The following is an 18,333-nucleotide window of genomic DNA, read 5'->3' on the forward strand; positions in this document are numbered from 1 at the left end:
ATTTTGTTATTTTTTTCAAAGAACCAGCTTTTGGCTTTGTTAATTCTTTCAATTGTTTTTCTGTTCTCTAATTCATTTAGTTCAGCTCTAATTTTTATTATTTGTTTTCTTCTGGTGCCTGATGGATTCTTTTGTTGCTCACTTTCTAATTTTTGAAGTTGTCGGGACAGTACTCTGATTTTGGCTCTTTCTTCTTTTTGTATGTGTGCATTTATCGGTATAAATTGGCCTCTGAGCACTGCTTTTGCTGTGTCCCAGAGGTTTTGATAGGAAGTATTTCCATTCTCGTTGCATTCTATGAATTTCCTTATTCTCTCCTTAATGTCTTCTATAACCCAGTCTTTTTTCAGGAGGGTATTGTTCAGTTTCCAAGTATTTGATTTCTTTTCCCTGATTTTTCTGTTATTGATTTCCACTTTTATGGCCTTGTGGTCTGAGAAGATGCTTTGTAATATTTCGATGTTTTGAATTCTGGAAAGGTTTGTTTTATGACCTAATATGTGGTGTATTCTAGAGAACGTTCCATGTGTGCTAGAAAAAAAAGTATATTTTGAAGCAGTTGGGTGGAGAGTTCTGTATAAGTCAATGAGGTCAAGTTGGTTGACGGTTGTAATTAGGTCTTCCGTGTCTCTATTGACCTTCTTACTGGATGTCCTGTCTTTCTCCGAAAGTGGTGCGTTGAAGTCTCCTACTATAATTGTGGAGGTGTCTATCTCACTTTTCAATTCTGTTAAAATTTGATTTATGTATCTTGCAGCCCTGTCATTGGGTGCATAAATATTTAAAATGGTTATATCTTCCTGCTCAATTGTCCCTTTCATCATTGTGTAGTGTCCTTTTTTATCCTTTGTGGTGGATTTAAGTTTAAAGTCTATTTTGTCAGAAATTAATATTGCTACTCCTCTTCTTTTTTCTTATTGTTTGCTTGATATATTTTTTTCCATCCTTTGAGTTTTAGTTTGTGTCTCTAAGTCTAAGGTGTGTCTCTTGTAGGCAGCATATAGACGGATTGTGTTTCTTTATTCAGTCTGAGACTCTCTGTCTCTTATTGGTGAATTTAGTCCATTTACAATCAGCGTAATTACAGATAAGTATGTGTTTAGTGTTGTCATTTTGATACCTTTTTATGTGTGTAGTTGACAATTTCATTTTTCCACTTACTTTTTTGTGCTGAGATGTTTTTCTTTGTAAATTGTGAGATCCTCATTTTCATAGTATTTGACTTTATGTTTGCTGAGTCGTTACGTTTTTCTTGGTTTTTATTTTGAGTTATGGAGTTGTTATACCTCTTTGTGGTTACCTTAATATTTACCCCTATTTTTCTAAGTAAAAACCTAACTTGTATTGTCCTATATTGCCTTGTATCCCTCTCCATATGGCAGTTCTATGCCACCTGTATTTAGTCCCTCTTTTTGATTACTGTGATCTTTTACATATTGACTTCAATGATTCCCTGTTTTGAGCAGTTTTTTAAAATTAATCTTAATTTGTTTTTGTGATTTCCCTATTTGATTTGATATCGGTATGTTCTGTTCTGTGACCTTGTGTTGTGCTGGTATCTGATATTATTGGTTTTCTGACCAAAGAATTTCTTTTAGTGTTTCCTGTAGCTTTGGTTTGGTTTTTTCAAATTCTCTAAGCTTGTGTTTTTCTGTAAATATCTTAATTTCACCTTCATATTTCAGAGAGAGTTTTGCTGTACATATGATCCTTGGCTGGCAGTTTTTCTCCTTCAGTGCTCTATATATGTCATCCCATTGCCTTCTTGCCTGCATGGTTTCTGCTGACTGGTCTGAACTTATTCTTATTGATTTTCCCTTGAAGGAGACCTTTCTTTTCTCCCTGGCTGCTTTTCAAATTTTCTGTTTATCTTTGGTTTTGGTAAGTTTGATGATAATATGTCTTGGTGTTTTTCTTTTTGGATCAATCTTAAATGGGGTTCGGTGAGCATCTTGGATAGATATCCTTTCGTCTTTCATGATGTCAGGGAAGTTTTCTGTCAGCAGATCTTCAACTATTCTCTCTGTGTTTTCTGTCCTCCCTCCCTGTTCTGGGACTCCAATCACACGCAAGTTATCCTTCTTGATAGAGTCCCACATGATTCTTAGGGTTTCTTCATTTTTTTTAATTCTTTTATCTGATTTTTTTTCAGCTATGTTGGTGTTAATTCCCTGGTCCTCCAGATGTCCCAGTCTGCATTCTAATTGCTCGATTCTGCTCCTCTGACTTCCTATTGCGTTGTCTAATTCTGTAATTTTATTGTTAATCTTTTGGATTTCTGCATGCTTTCCCTCTATGGATTCTTCGAACTTATTAATTTTTCCACTATGTTCTTGAATAATTTTTTTGAGTTCTTCAACTGTTTTATCCGTGTGTTCCTTGGCTTTTTCTTCAGGTTGCCTTATTTCATTTCTGAGGTCATCCCTGATGTCTTGAAGCATTCTGTAAACTAGTTTTTTATATTCTATATCTGATAATTCCAGGATTGTATCTTCATTTGGGAAAGATTTTGATTGTTTTGTTTGGGGGTTTGTAGAAGCTGTCATGGTCTGCTTCTTTATGTGGTTTGATATTGACTGCTGTCTCCAAGCCATCACTAAGATATTGTAGTGATTTATTCTATATTTGCTCACTGAGTCTTATCTTGTTTTGTTTTCTTTAAATATACGTGGATGGGCTACTAGATTGTGCTGTCTTGATTGTTGTAGCCTTTGACTTACTTATGGCCTATTACCAGCTGGTTTGGGCTGTTGCCAGATATATATGCCTGAGTCTATTCACTATTCTTGAGTAGAATCTGATTTTGGGTCATGAAGTGTGTGCTGCACCCTAACACCTATCCACCTTGAGAAGTAGTGGTGATAGTTGTGTGCACCAGATTCAATTAGCAGCTGGGGTTCACACTCCGGGGCAGGGGGCAGGATGCTGACAGGCTTCCCCCAAGTGTCAGTGAGGTAGGTGTGTCTCTATTCATAAAGCACCTTGATGGGAGAGCTCTGGAGCTGTATCTTAGGCCCCCAATGCAAGTACCTCTACAGATTGGTAGGTGTCACTCTCCTTAGACCCCTAAGGCAAGAGGCTAGGTGGTCTGGGGGGAGCTTCAGCCCTCAGTTCCCTGTTGTGGGTCAGTGAGGGCTCTGTTGAATAAGCAGAGATATCAGACCTGGGAAACTTGTTTTTCCAGTAAATCTGCTAAAAAAAAAATGCTGTCAGATCCATATCTGAAATGCCTTTGCATTATAACAGCCACGTTTTTCCCTGTAGGGATGAAAGCCCGAGATATGGATCATATATGCTTGGCTGGAGCTGGTTATGTGTTTTTAGTCCAATTAGGGAAGGATTTTTGGTCCCTGGGTTTTTTGTGGTTGCTTCTCTCAGGCCGGAAGAATGGGTTAGGAAAAGACCAAAAAAAAAAAAAGGGAAAAGGAAAGCCGCGTAGCCGGAGCCGTTCTCCCTCTGGCTCAGGAAATTCCAATGTTAATGAAGCCGCCTGGGAAGGGGAGGGAGGCTTCAGAAAAACAGGAGACAGTAGCACCCTGGAATATAGCCAAAGTTGCTTATCTTGTTTGGGATGACTATTTTATCTGAGATTTCTGAGAGGTGTGTCGCCTATGTGTGCTGGCTGTGTAGAGATTGCCTCCGAGGGTCAGATCGCAGCAGCCGTGGTCAGTTTTTCCGCTGCCAGTCCAAACCCCAGCGTCAAGGTTCCGGGGCTGGGATGCTGCACTCCCAGCTCCAAAATCAGTCGCTGCCTCCCGGGGACTTCTCCTCTCCCCACCCGCGTGGACCGGCTGGGCCCCCTCTCGGGGTCAGCTCGGGGGGTAGGGTAGCGCCCCGTGTTTGCACCGTGACAGGATGCCATGCTCAGCCTCCCTGTGCCTAGTCCAAAGCCCGGCGCCAAGGTTCCCCGGCTGGGACGCTGCACTTCCGGCTCCAAAACCAGTCACTGCCTCCAGGAGACTTCTCCTCCCGCCAGCTGCGTGGCCGTGCCGCCAGCGCGGACTGCCTGGGCCCCCTCCCGGGGTCAGTTCAGGGGGTAGGACTGTGCCCTGTGTTTGCGCCATCACAGGATGTTGTGTTCAGCTCCCCTGGGCCCAGTCCTAAGCCTGGCGCCAAGGTTACCTGACTGGGACGCTGGCTCCAGGCTCCGAAAACAGTCACTGCTTCTCCGTAGTTGTTCGTTCTCCGTCTCTGTCACTCAGGTCAACTCTTTAAATCTGTGTTTGTTGTTCAGGGTTCATAGATTGTCATGTATGTGATCGATTCACTTGTTTTTCCGAGTCTTTGTTGCAAGAGGGATCCGAGGTAGCATCTACCTAGTCAGCCATCTTGGCCTCCTTCCCCTTGTTTTACTTTTTTGCAGATGGATATCCAGTTATGCCAGCACCATTTGTTAAAAGGACTGTCTTTTCCCCATTTAACTGTTCTGGGGCCTTTGTCAAATATCAACTGCTCATATGTGGATGGATTTATGTCTGGATTCTCAATTCCGTTCCCCTGGTCCATGTATCTGTTGTTGTACCAGTACCAGGCTGTTTTGACTACTGTGGCAGTAAAATAGGTTCTAAAATCAGGTAGAGTAAGGCCTCCCACTTTGTTCTTCTTTCCATTCCATATGAATTTGGGGATTTGTTTCTCCCTCTCATTAAAAAATGTTGTTGGAATTTTTATCGGAATTGCATTAAATCTATAGGTAGCTTTTGGTAGAATAGACCTTTTAATGTTAAGTCTTCCTATCCGTGAGCAAGGTATGGTTTTCCACTTGTGTCTCTTGGTTTCTTGCAGAAGTGTTTTCTAGTTTTCTTTGTAGAAGTCTTTTACATCTTTGGTAAGATTTATTCCTTAGTATTTTATCTTCTTCAGGGCTACTGTAAATGGTATTGATTTTTTTATTTCCTCTTCGATGATCTTTTTGTTGGTGTAGAAGAATCCCACTGATTTTTGTATGTTTATCTTGTATTCCAATACTCTGCTGAACTCTTCTATTAATTTCAGTAGTTTTCTTGAGGATTCCTTATGTTGTTCTGTGTATAAGATCATGTCATCTACAAATGGAGATAATTTTACTTCTTCCGTGCCAATCTGAATGCCCCCTTTTTTTTTTTTATCTAGCCTAATTGCTCTGGCTAGGACCTGTAGCACAATGTTGAATAAGAGTGGTGAAAAACGGCATCCTTGTCTGATTCCCGATCTCAAGGGGAATGCTTTCGGGCACTTTCCATTTAGGATGATGTTGACTATTGGCTTTGTATAAATGCCCTTTATTATGCTGAGGAATTTTGAAAGCTGTTTCCTTTCATGTGTGTTGGTTGGGGATCCAAGTACAATGAAATCCTTGACAATTTCAATATTTTCTGCGTTTTTCATGATATTGCTTATTGGTCCACTTATGAGGATTTTTGTTTTCTTTTGGGTGAGGGGTAATCCATACTAAAGGTTGTAGTCTTTGACATTCATCACTAAGTGCTTCAAGTCCTCTTCACTTTCAACAAGCAAGGTTGTGCCATCTGCATATCTCAGTTTGTTAATGGGTATTCCTCCAATTCTGAAGTCACATTCTTCATGTAATCCAGCTTCTCAGATTATTTGCTCAACACACAGGTTAAATAAGTATCGTGAATGGATAGAACCCTGATACACATCTTTCCTGATTTTAGACCATACATTATCCTCATGTTCTGTTCAAACAACCCTCTCTTGGTCTATTTACAGGTTCCCCATGAGCATAATGAAATGTTCTGGATTTCCCATTCGTTGCAATGTTATCTGTAATTCGTTGTGATCCACACTGTTGAATGCCTTGGCGAAGTCAATAAAACACAGATAAACACCTCTCTGGTATTCTCTTCTTTCAGGCAAGATTCATCTAATATTAGCAATACTATCTGTCATTCCTATCCTGTCCTGAATCCAGCTTGAATGTCTGGCAGTTCCCTGTCAATATACTGCTACACCTAATTTTCAGAAAAATTTTACTTGGGTGTGATATTAATGATAATTATTTTTGATAATTTCTGCATTCTGTTGGATCATCTTTCTTTGGAATAGGCACAAATATGAGTCTCTTCCAGTCAATTGGTCAGGTAGCTCTTTTCCAAATTTCTTGCTGTAGAAAAGTGAGCATCTCCAGGCCTGAATCCATGTGTTGAAACATCTGAATTGGTTTTCTCTCTATTCCTGAAGGCTTATATTTTGCCATTGCCTTCAGTGCAGCTTGGACTTCTTCCTTCAGTACCATCATTTCTTGGTCATCAGCTACCTCCTTAATGGTTGAATGTCGACAAATTATTTTTGGTACAGTGACTCTGTGTATTCCTTCCCTCTTCTTTTGATGCTTCCTGTGTTGTTTAATATTTTCCCCATAGAATCCTTCAAAATTGTAACTTGAGGCTTAAATGTTTTCTTCAGTTCTTTCAGCTTGAGAAATACTGAGTGCGTTCTTCCCTTTTGGTTTTCTAATGCCGGGTCTTTGTACATTTCATTATAATGCTTTACTTTTTCTTCTTGAGCAGCCTCTTGAAATCTTCTGTTCAGCTTTTTTACTTCAGTATTTCTTCCATTCACTTCAGCTACTCTATGTTCAAAAGCATTTTTGAGATCTCTTCTGACATTCATTTAGGTCTTTTCTTTCCTATCTTTCTAATAACCTTTTTCTTTCTTCGTGTATAATGTCCTTGATATCATCCCACAACTCGTCTGGTGCTCGGTTGTTAGTGTTTCAAATGTCTCAGTTTGTCATATTGCGGTGACTTCTGTGTTGCTATGATGTTGAAGTTATGCCACCAGTATTTCAAATACCAGCAGGGTTACCCATGATGGACTAGTTTCAGCAGAGCTTCTAAACTAAGACAGACTAGGGAGAAGGACCTGGCAGTCAATTTCTGAAAAAAAAAAAACAAAACTGGCCGGTGAAACCTTACAAATAGCAATGGAACATTGGTATAGTCCTTGAAGATGAGCCACTCAGGTTGAAAGGTACTCAAAATATGACTGGGGAAGAGCTGCCTCCTCAAAATAGTGTTGACATTAATGATGTGGATGGAGTCAAGCTTTTGGGACCTCCATTTGCTAAGGTGGCAGGACTCAAAATGAGAAAAAATGGCTGCAAGATCCATTAATAATAAGGGTATGAAATGTATGAAGTATGAATCTGAAAAATTGGAAGTCATCAGAAACGAAGTTTAAGTAGATCAGAACTATTTTAGGTGATGTGAAAGACAACACGCAATACAGGCGAGGTTAGCACAACTGGATTAAATCAAAGCAAAGAAGTTTCCTGAATAAACTGAATGCTTCAAAGGCCAGCATAGCAGGGGCGGGGGTTTGGGGACCATGGTTTCAGGGGATATCTAAGTGAATTGGCATAATAAAACTTATTAAGAAAACATTCTGCATCCAACTTTGGAGAGTGGCTTCTGGGGTTTAAAACGCTAGCAAGAGACCATCTAAGATGCATCAGTTGGTCTCAACCCACCTGGACCAAAAGAGAATGAAGAATTCCAAGGACACAAGGTAATTACGAGACCAAGAAACAGAAAAGGCCACATAAACCTGAGACTACATCAGCCTGAGACCAGAAGAACTAGAGGGTGCCCGGCTACAACTGATGACTTCCCTGACAGGGAACACAACAGAAAACCCCTGAGGGAGCTGGAGAGCAGTGGAATGCAGACCCCAAATTCTCGTAGAAAGACCAGACTTAATATCTTGACTGAGAGTAGAAGGACCCCGGTGGTCATGGCCCCCAGACCTTCTGTTGGCCCAGGATAGAAAACATTCCCAAAGCCAACTCTTCACACAAGGATTGGACTGGACAATGGGATGGAGAGGGATGCTGGAGACAAGTGAGCTTCTTGTATCAGGTGGGCACTTGAGACTATGTTGCCGTGCCTTGTCTGGAGGGGGAGATGAGAGAGTAGAGGGGGTTAGAAGCTGATGCAATGGACATGAAAAGAGAGAGTGGAGGGAGGGAGTTTTCTATCTCATTGGGGGAGAGCAACTGGGAGTATGTAGCGAAGTGTATATAAGTTTCTGTGTGAGAGACTGACTTGATTTGCAAACTTTCACTTAAAGCACAATAAAAACTAAAAAAAAAAAAAAAAAAAGAACTGAAAAAAATTGAAATGTAACACGTGAACATTGATACCCTAGGCATTAGTGAGCTGAAATGAACTGGGACTGGCCATTTTTAATTAGACAGTCATATGGTCTACTATGCCAGGGATGACAACTTGAAGACGAATATACTGCATTCTTAGTAAAAAAGCACATTTAAAGACCTATCCTGAAGTACAACACTGTCACTGACAGGATACTATCCATACACCTACAGGGAAGATCAGTTAGTGTGACTATTATTCAAATTTACACACCAACCGCTAATGCCAAAGATGAAGAAATAGAAGATTTTTATCAGCTGCTGCAGTCTGAAATTGATCAAATGCACGATCTAGATTCATTGATAATTACTGGTGATTGGAATGTGAAATTGGAAAAAAAGAAGAAGGATGGGAAGTTGGAAAACACGGCCATGGTGATAGAAACAATAGCTTTGTTTCCATCTTTCACATTCCAATCACCAGTAATTATCAATGCATCTTGATTGCATGTTTGATCAGTTTCAGACTGCAGCAGCTGATAAAAATCTACTATTCTTCATCTGGATTCTTCATCTTTGGCCCTAGTGATTGGTGCCTAAATTTGAACAATAGTCTTATTGACTGGTCTTCATTGTAGGAGTATGGATATTATCCTATCACTGACAGCATTGGACTTCAGCATAGATCTTGAAATGTTCTTTTTGACAACGAATGCAACACCATTCCTCTTCAGGTTGTCATTCCCAGCATAGTAGGCTATATGATTGTCTGATTCAAAATGGCCAATACCAGTCCATTTCAGTTCACTAATGCCTAGGATATTGATGTTTATGTGCTCCGTTTCATTTTTGATGATTTCCAATTTTCCTAGTTCATACTTTGTGCATCCCAGGCTCCAATTATTAATGGACTTTTGCAGCTGTTTCTTCTCATTTTGAGTCATGACACATCAGCAAATGAAGGTTCCGAAAGCTTTACTCCACCACGTCATTAAGGTTGACTCTATTTCACGCGGTAGCTCTTCCCCAGTCATCTTTTGAAGCCCTTCCAACCTGGGGGGCTCATCTTCCAGCACTATATCAGACAATGTTCTGCTGCTATTCACAAGGTTTTCACTGGCTAATGCTTTTCAGAAGTAGACTGCCTGGTCCTTCTTCCTAGTCCTTCTTAGTCTGGAAGCTCAGCTGAAACCTGTCCTCCGTGGGTGACCCTGCTGATATCTGAATACCAGTGGCATAGCTTCCAGCATCACAGCAACACGCAAGCCCCCACAATACGACAAACTGATGGACCCGTGGGGGATTATAAGGCATAGAGTAGATACTCTCGTTGATACTACATTTTATCCTCATTGCATAACTCAAATTTATGTAGTGAATTGCAGTGAGGTGAATTTTGTTCTTATATTCCTTATGCATATGAGAAGGATGTAAAACTATAAATTAGAGCCAAAACTACTAAAAGTGAGATCAAGAGGATGTCTTATAAGATTCGGGATTAATTACACAAATTCAAAGGGCCAAATAGCATGACTCCCAAAGCATCTTAATGATGACCTCTTTTTGTTTTTGCAGCAAAGTATTTAGAAATATGCATGGACCAGACTGTCACTTTGGGGTTCCCAGGGATCTTACCATGCTAGACAGTATTACAGTGTACCTTGGGTGTACATAGCTTATTTTATGACTCTGAGAGCAGACCACCTCATGTTTGGGTTGCTCCAGCCTGGCGCATAGGACAATCAACCACAAGAAAGCCTGCTGTGCCTATGGAAGGTCAGGCATCCCATTCACATGTCCATGCTGTCGACTGCAACTCTGGGACAGCGTGGTGATGCTTGTGAAGTTCAGAAAATTGCAGCTGACTCTGTCATGGTGAAAATTGCTTCTCTCTCTGATTTGTTGACTTGATTGCATTGACTCCTTTGGTACAATTGGTGAAAGTAAATTCAATATGATTTATACAAAGAGTATCTGAGTCCGATCTCAGTAAGTAGGAATTTTTTTAACATCTTTTTTTTTTTAAATAATATTTTATTGAGTTTTTCATGAAAGTTTACACAACAAGTTAGGTTCCCATTGGACAATTTCTGCACAGATTTTTCAGTGACTTTAGTTACATTTATCACAATGTGTCAACATTCCCTTTGTATTCTGTTTATTCCATTTCCGGTACTATAGTTTCCCTACCTCCTTATCTTCTCATCTTTGTTTTTGACTTATTGTTGGCCTTTGGGTCTTATACAGATGGTTTTAAGTGGAACACTGATCTTAGGTGTAACATTCTTCATTTTGTGTGCTACTCCTATTTCTCTAAAAGGTGATCTCAGGGGATAGGCTTAGTGCTAGATTTAAAAAGTGTCTGAGGGCAATAGTCTCAAGGAGTCCTCTGTTCTCTACTGTTCCAATTTGCCTGGCTTTTTTTTTTTTTTAATTTGAGTTCTACTTGACATTTTTCTCTCATTTTATCCAGTACCATCTATTCTGACCTTGTTCAGAACGATCAGTGGTGGTGGTGGTTGTAGCCGGGCACAATCTAGTCCTTTTGGTTTCAGGGTACATGAGTTTTGTGACTCATGTACACTTGTTTCTTCTCTGAGCTTTTGGTTGTCATCTTACTGTTTTGCTCCTGGTAAATAGCATCAACTTGACAGCAAGGAGTTTTTTTTTTTTTTTAAATACCATATGATTTTGAGCATCTTTTCATATACCGTGTGATATATTTTGTTCAGGGAGATGTCTGTTCAGACCTTTTACCCATTTTTTAATTGAGGTTTTTTTTTTTTTTAATTTCTTATTGTTGAGTGTTAATAGATCTTTGTATATTTTTGATGCAGGTCGTTCATCAGATCTGTTTTTTCTTGAATCTGTAGCTCATGTTTTTATTCTCTTAGTGGTATATTCCACAGAGCACAAATTTTTAATTTTAATAAAGTCCAATTTAACAAATTTGTTGTCTGTTTCATGGATCATGCTTTTGCTGTTGTATCTAAAATTCATTGCCAAACCCAAGGTGACCTAGATTTTCTCCTACGATATCTTTTAGAATTTACATAGTTTTGTGTTGAACATTTAGATATGTGACACATTTTGAGTTAATTTTTGTGAAATATGTAAGCTATGTATCTAGATTCATTTTTTTGCATGTCCAGTTGTTTCATCACCATTAGCTGAATATACTATTTTTTATCCTTTGAAATTCCTTTTCTCCATTTTCAAAGATCAGTAGATTATATTTTTATGGGAGTATTTCTGAGCTGTATCTTCAATTCTATTGATCTATTTGTGTATTCTTTTACAATATCTCACTGTCTTGATCACTGAAGCTTTATCATAAGTCTTTGAGTGTTGTCAGTCCTCCCACTTCATTCTTGTTTAATATTGTATTAGCTATTCTGGTTTTACTTTTCATATAATCTTTAGAATATGTTTACCTACGTTCATAAAATAACTTGCTGGGATTTTTTATCGGGGTTGTGTTTTCCCGTAATTTTTGTTTCAGTCTATTTGGTTCTTTGAGTGTCAATTTGTCTCTTATAGATAGCACAGGGTTGTTATTTTGTGTTTTTATCCATTTTGATAGTCTCTACCTTTTAATTTAGGTGTGTAGTCCATTCACATTTAATGTAATGCTTGATCTGGTTGAATTTACTTCTGCCATTTTGTTTTTTAATTTTTACATGTCTCATAACATTTTTTCTGTGTTCCTTTACTGTCTCTGTTTGCATTAAACAATACTTTTTTAGTGTACCATTTATTTCTTCTCTCATCTATGTCCTTAAATAATCAGTTCCTAATTGCTTCCAAATCCTTTTTCTGAGTTTTTTCTCATATCACTTCCAACATACAAACCCATAGCCATCTAGTCAATTTTGATTCAGAAGAACTTTATAGGACAGTTTCCAAGAGTTTCCATAGAGTTTCCAAGAAGTGACTGATGGCTTTGAACTGCCGACCTTTTGGTTAGCAGCTGAATGCTTAACTACTGTACCACAGGCCTCCCAATCCCCATAATCACATTATTATTTAATTTTTTGAAATTAAGTTTAACCTTCTTCCACAAATACACTAATTCTCTGCCTGTTTATGATCTAGGTAATATATGGTCTTTTTTATTTACTCATTCATGGTGATTTCAGATTTTATCTTCCTTTTTCTATATTTCTATATCATTTTTGTACGATTCTCTTATGAAAATTAAACACACTTTCTAATGTATTGTTAGTAACTGCTTGTATCAATTCTCCTTTTAAAACTAAACATTCTGGGAGGGGATGCTCCATCCTTCATAAACTTCTCCATTCATAATTTAATGAGGGTTTTTTTTTTAACTAATTTATCACTAAAAATTCTGTCAGTGTTCATTATTTATTTTAAGAGTTTTGAAGCCTTAGGTCTTATTTATATAAAACCTATTGCCATTAAGTTGATTCTGACTCATAGCGACCCTATAGGACAGAGTAAAATGCCCCATAACGTTTCCAAAGAGCATCTGGTTAGCAGCTATAGCTCTTAACCACTATACCACCAGAGTTTCCCTTATTTATATGGAGATGAAATATACTTGTCAGTATTTATCATCAGCATATGACTTCTAGCACTGTAATAATTCCACTCTTGGGCTTTCATTGGAAGTAGGGATTGATTTTCTCAACCTTAAAAGTGATTTCCTCAACCTAAAAACTAAAGTCATCACTGTTTTACAGAAGACATGCCATGAGGCAGGCATGGCTTTACACATTTCAAATATAAGGTACCTAATGCTATGCAACAATATAAAGCACAGTTATTACCCATTTTTTAGATGGTCAGCTGAGATTCTTTATACTTTTCAGTAACATAGCTACCCTGAGAGAAAGAAGCTGTGCAACCAGGGACCTTAAAAATGCAATAAACAACCTTAAATTCTTAAAAGTAAACATTAGCCAGTGGCCCAAGAGTAAGTTCAGCTAGATAAATATCTCTAGATGGCTATTGACTAGGGTCCAACTCATATACAATCAAGGAAATTGTGTTAAATATCCAGAAATAAGAGTATATGTACAGCCTGTGTAAATGGCTTTTAAGACCAATACCATGTTACTTCCAAACATAAACTGATAACTGGTTTCTCTTACCACTGAAAGGACTTAGTAAGGGTAAATCGTCCTAATACTTCTAAGAAGTAAGTAGATGGTGGAGAGTCACAGATGCCCGTTTCATGAAAATTTTCACAGTCCACAAATTTTTAGTGGGATTATCAGTCAATCACATTTCTTATAATTATATTTCAATACACACAGAGAAATATTCTTTCCTGCCTAGGCATAGAGGTCCTCGGTGATACAAATGGTTAAGCTCTGGACTACTAGCCAGAAGTTTGGCTCTTTGAACCCACACAGAGGCATCACAGAGATGTCTGACAATCGGCATCTGAAACGTCACAGCCTTGAAAACCTTATTGATTAATTCTATGCTCCACGCATGAGGTCACCATAAATCAGAATTGGCTTGACAGCATCTAACAACACCAACAGCCTAAAAGCCTAGGTAGTAATATTTATTTAGGTAATACCACAAAAACAACCTACTGCCGTGAGGTCAACTCTGACTCAGTGACAATATAGAACAGAGTAGAACTGCCCCTTATAGTTTCCAAGGAGCGGCTGGTGGATTTTAAATGACAACTTTTTGGTTAGCAGCTGAGCTCTTACCCCCTTAATCCCAACAGGGCTCGTACATAAGATAATACAGAATCTATTGCTATGTTTATTTCCTTTGATCCAAGTGTGAAAATCACTTGTGTAGCCTATAATTAAGCCAACTTTCTACAAAAAATTTTTGAAACAATAATAGGAAGAAGAAATTTTGGTTCAAGGGTAGAGTCGTTTTTAATAAAGTAAAAAACAAAATGTAACAAAAAAAGAACATTACAAATATTATTTCATTGAACTCAGCCATTTGTGCTCTGTCTGGGGAAAGTATCCTTGAGGGTCAGTTTTATTTTAGTCCTCTTGTAGAGCTGAAAATGGAGAATATGGGGTTAAGCAATCATCTTTTTTTGTTTACAGAATCAGCATGATATACCTATCCTCTTCACTATGTTGGATGTTATATTTGTGTACACAATAGACGAGCCATGGGCAAATTAGAACAGTGTAATCAAATTCCGTGTATTATATGCTGATCCGTTAAACAGAACTGTCACAAAATTTATTGAAATTCTTCAAAAAGGTGACTTAAGCCAGGCAATAATTTGAACATTATTAATGTTTTCTCATATACTCTTCAAGATAAGTTATTTGAATTGCATTTTTATTGTGATTATATATATATATATATACATATAAAACATTTGGCAAATCAAAATTTCTGTGTATACACGTCAGTGACTGAAAGTGTTCATCATGCTGCACAACTATTGTCACTTCTAATTTTTCCACCGCATTTAACAGAAACCCAGCGCCCCTCATGCATATGCTTTGGTCTCTATATATCTGCCTATTGTATATAGGTGGGATCATAAAATATTTATCTTTTGTGAATGACTTATTTCACTCAGAATAATGATTTTTAGGTTAATCCATGTTACAGGTGATTGCATTTTGTTGTGTTTAATGGATATGCATCTTGAAGCTTTCTCGGTGAGTGTGGTCAGCAGAATTCTAAGATGACCTTTATGATCTCCATCCCCTGGTGTTACTCCCATGATGATTTTGCAGATTTATCTCCCAGATAGGTTGATTTACTGATAATTTATTTCATAATCAAAACAGAAATTACCCTGAGTGGGCTAGTTTTAACTAGCTGGAAGCTCTTTAAAAAAAAAAAAAAAAGACTTAGGCCTCTCTAGCCTTGAGGAAGCAAGATGCCATGAGTTCTACAGCTGTAAAGAAAGAAATTCTTTCAACAACGATGTGAGTTTGGAAGATGACACCAAGCCTCAGATAAAACTGTAGCCCCAGCTAACACCTAAATTATAGTCATGTGAGAAGCTAAACAGAAGACCCTGCTAAGCTCTTCCTAGACTTCTAACACACTGAAGCTGTGAGATCATAAATGATTGCTACTTTAAGCTGTGGTAATTTTTTAATAGTAACAGACAACTAATACAGTGGGGATGTAACAACGGAGTTTTAACAGAAGAGTTAATACTGAAATTAGAATATAGTGATTTTCCTCATAAAAATACAGAATCTCCAGAATTCCACTAAAATTCATTTAAATATCATCTCTACAATGCCCGTTGAGATGACACACATGTAATTTATGGAAAATGTACAGATTTCAGAAAACCTAGATGTCTCTATTAAGAATTTTTCCATACTGTTGAAATACATGATTCATTTAAAGATCAGGATATCTAATGACGGAAGTTCAGACTTGGGGGAGTCAAATTCACATTTCAATTTCCACATATGTGACTGATGTCTGTGAAGCAAGAACATAAATGGGGCTTGCCAATCCTCCATCCTAAAAAAAGATAGTGTTCGTATAAGACAAGCTCATTATACTTTCCTCTAATCTAATACCTCTCTTTTCTCCATCTGGTTAAGTTACATTGACTTTTATTATGATATTACAAGAACATCTATAATTTTGTAGATAATTAGCTTATTTGTTTATCATAGCAAAGGGATCAGTTCAAAGTATGACATAAGACTTAGTAGAATTCTGTTTATTGTTGTTTTTGGGTGGTATAAGTTGATTCCGACTCATAGTAACCTCATGAGACAGAGTAGAACTGCCTCGCAGTGTTTTCTAAGCTTTAATCTTTATGGGAAAAGATTGCCAGGCCTTTCTCCAGCAGAGCATCTTCACGAGTTTGAACTGCTAACTCTTAACAATTTCACCGGCAAGGCTCCTTCAGAAATCTGTTTAGCCGTGGTTAAATCTACTATATGTTAAGAGACAAAACCATATCAAACCGGTTGCTGTGGTGTCTTTTCCGACTCATGGCAACTCCATAGTAAAAAATACAGAATTTCAACCAGCGCAATCAAATTCTGTGATCTTATGATGGGCAAACACCTCTCACTTGTTAACTGAATTATGTAAACCAAAGTATACAGTTGTGCATTTCCTCTTGTAATGAAGATTTACTTGTATTCATAACTTGAATTTGCCATAACAAAAATAGGAAATATATGAATAAACTAGGATGCAAACAATTTTTATTTTCAAATAATGTGTCTGCCTATAAGTCTTTTATTACAAAGATGGGTAAATACTGTGTGCTAAATTGTATTTGTTGAATACATAAATTTAGGCATAAATCAAAAATGTGGAGAAAAGCATAATTAAGCAACTTCCTCTCCAGATTTTCCCTTCCTTAATACCTTCTTGAATGTTCTGTTTACTTCTTTGTTGCAGAGGCTATAGATGAGGGGGTTCAACATAGGAGTGAGAATGGTATAGAAGGCTGATACCATCTTGTCCTGAGTGGGGGAACAATCTGAAGTGGGTCACATGTACATAAACATGGCTGCTCCGTAGTATATCCCCACCATCATTAGGTGGGAGGAACATTTAGTGAAAGCCTTGTGATGACCCTCACCAGATTCTATGCTAATGAAAGCCAGAAGGACACAAGTATAGGAAGCAATGATGACTGCTACGGGGAAGAGAAGCAGATAAATATTATCCTTTCAAATGTTGAGGTGTCAGTGCATGAAAGAGTGAGTAGGGCAGGAACATCACAGAAGAAGTGGGGTATTTCCCAGGCACCACAATATGGGAAAGACGAGGCATCTGCAACTTCAATTATACCATCAAAAGAGCCAAGAATCCAGGAAGAGGCAGCCATGAGACCACAGATTTTCTGGCTCATGAGAATTAGGTATCTTAATGGCTGACAAATGACAACATAGTGGTCATAGGCCATGACAGCCAACAGGAAACATTCAGCCCCAAGCAGGGACACATAGAAAAATATCTGGGTTCCACAACCTGCCACAGAGATGGATTTCCTGCCAGACAAGTAGTTGAGGGCCATCTTAGGTACTGTGGTACAGATAACCACGAGGTCCATGAGATAGAGTTGGCTGAGGAGGAAGTACATGGGGGTGTGGAGATGGGAGTCCAGTAGATAAGGAAAGCCATGGCAGTATTTCCCATGAAGGCCACTGTGAAGATGCCCAAGACCAGAAAGAAGAGGAAGGTGTGGGCGGGGCTGTGATTGAAGATTCTCAGAAGGATGAAATCAGACTTGAAGGTCGGATTCTCCCATGCCATCATGAATAAATTCACTGTGGAGAATACAGCATGTGAACAATGGCCAGGATTGTATAATGGAAATATAAAGGACTTCATGCCTAGATCACAACACCTAAAAGGTGTCTAAGTGTGGAAAAATTTTTTTCTCCTGGCATTGATTTTCTCATTTGTACACTAGGGATGATGAGGCTTATTTTTAAGCTTGGCATGATTTTTAAATGTAAACTAGTAGCTAATAGACTTAATAGTTCATAGTAAGAACATAGGAGTTTTCTGAAGAGGGGTGTAATCTGGTTTAAGCAACAATTCAACTCAAACATGTTGAGTGGCTCATTCCTTAACAGTAGCTCTAAGAGATATGTGAGGTTTCATTAATTGCTGGGAAGGCAATGGTATTTTTCATTATGCTCTTCTACTGAACTCAGAATGTTTTTCTTGTTGTTGTTAGGTGCCTGCTGTCAAGTCAATTCTGACTCATGGCGACCACATTTGTGCAGAGTGAAACTGCGCCATAGGGTTTTCAAGGCTCTGACTTTTTGGAAGCAGATTATCAGTCCTGTCTTCCAAGGTGCCTCTGGGTGTGTTCCAACTGCCAATCTTTCAACTAGTAGTTAAGCACTTAACCATTTGTGACAACAAGTAACTCAACATATCATTCCATAAAACTCATACAAATTTTGCTTAACAAAGTGTATATTGAAGTGCTGATTAGTGGCAATGAGAAAATTTTATTGTTGTTCATTAGCATATAGTCAAACGCCAAGCGAACAGAAGAAATTGAGACATCAACAGTCAGAAGTCCAGCTGATTAATATTTATTTCTAATAATTATGAATTTTAGTGGAAGGTGGTTTTTGAGGATATACCCTTCCCTCACTATATCATTAAAAATGAGGTCTGTCCATGGTGCAGTCAGGTGTAGAGACCATTTTACAGGAGAAGCAGACTAGAGGAGAGCATTGTTAAACTCCTGCTCTAGAATATATTAGCTTTGTGAACTTGGGCAAGTTATTAACTTTTTTAAGCCTTATTTTCAACAC

General features: G+C 38.2%; 1 pseudogene; it reads right to left on the reverse strand.

Annotated features, from left to right (window-relative positions):
• Positions 1-16,377: 16,377 nt before the first annotated feature.
• LOC126068160 (olfactory receptor 2M3-like) lies at positions 16,378-17,314 on the reverse strand (annotated as a pseudogene).
• Positions 17,315-18,333: the final 1,019 nt, after the last annotated feature.

The sequence above is a fragment of the Elephas maximus genome, chromosome 2 (assembly GCF_024166365.1).
Source record: "Elephas maximus indicus isolate mEleMax1 chromosome 2, mEleMax1 primary haplotype, whole genome shotgun sequence".
NCBI lineage: Eukaryota > Metazoa > Chordata > Mammalia > Proboscidea > Elephantidae > Elephas > Elephas maximus.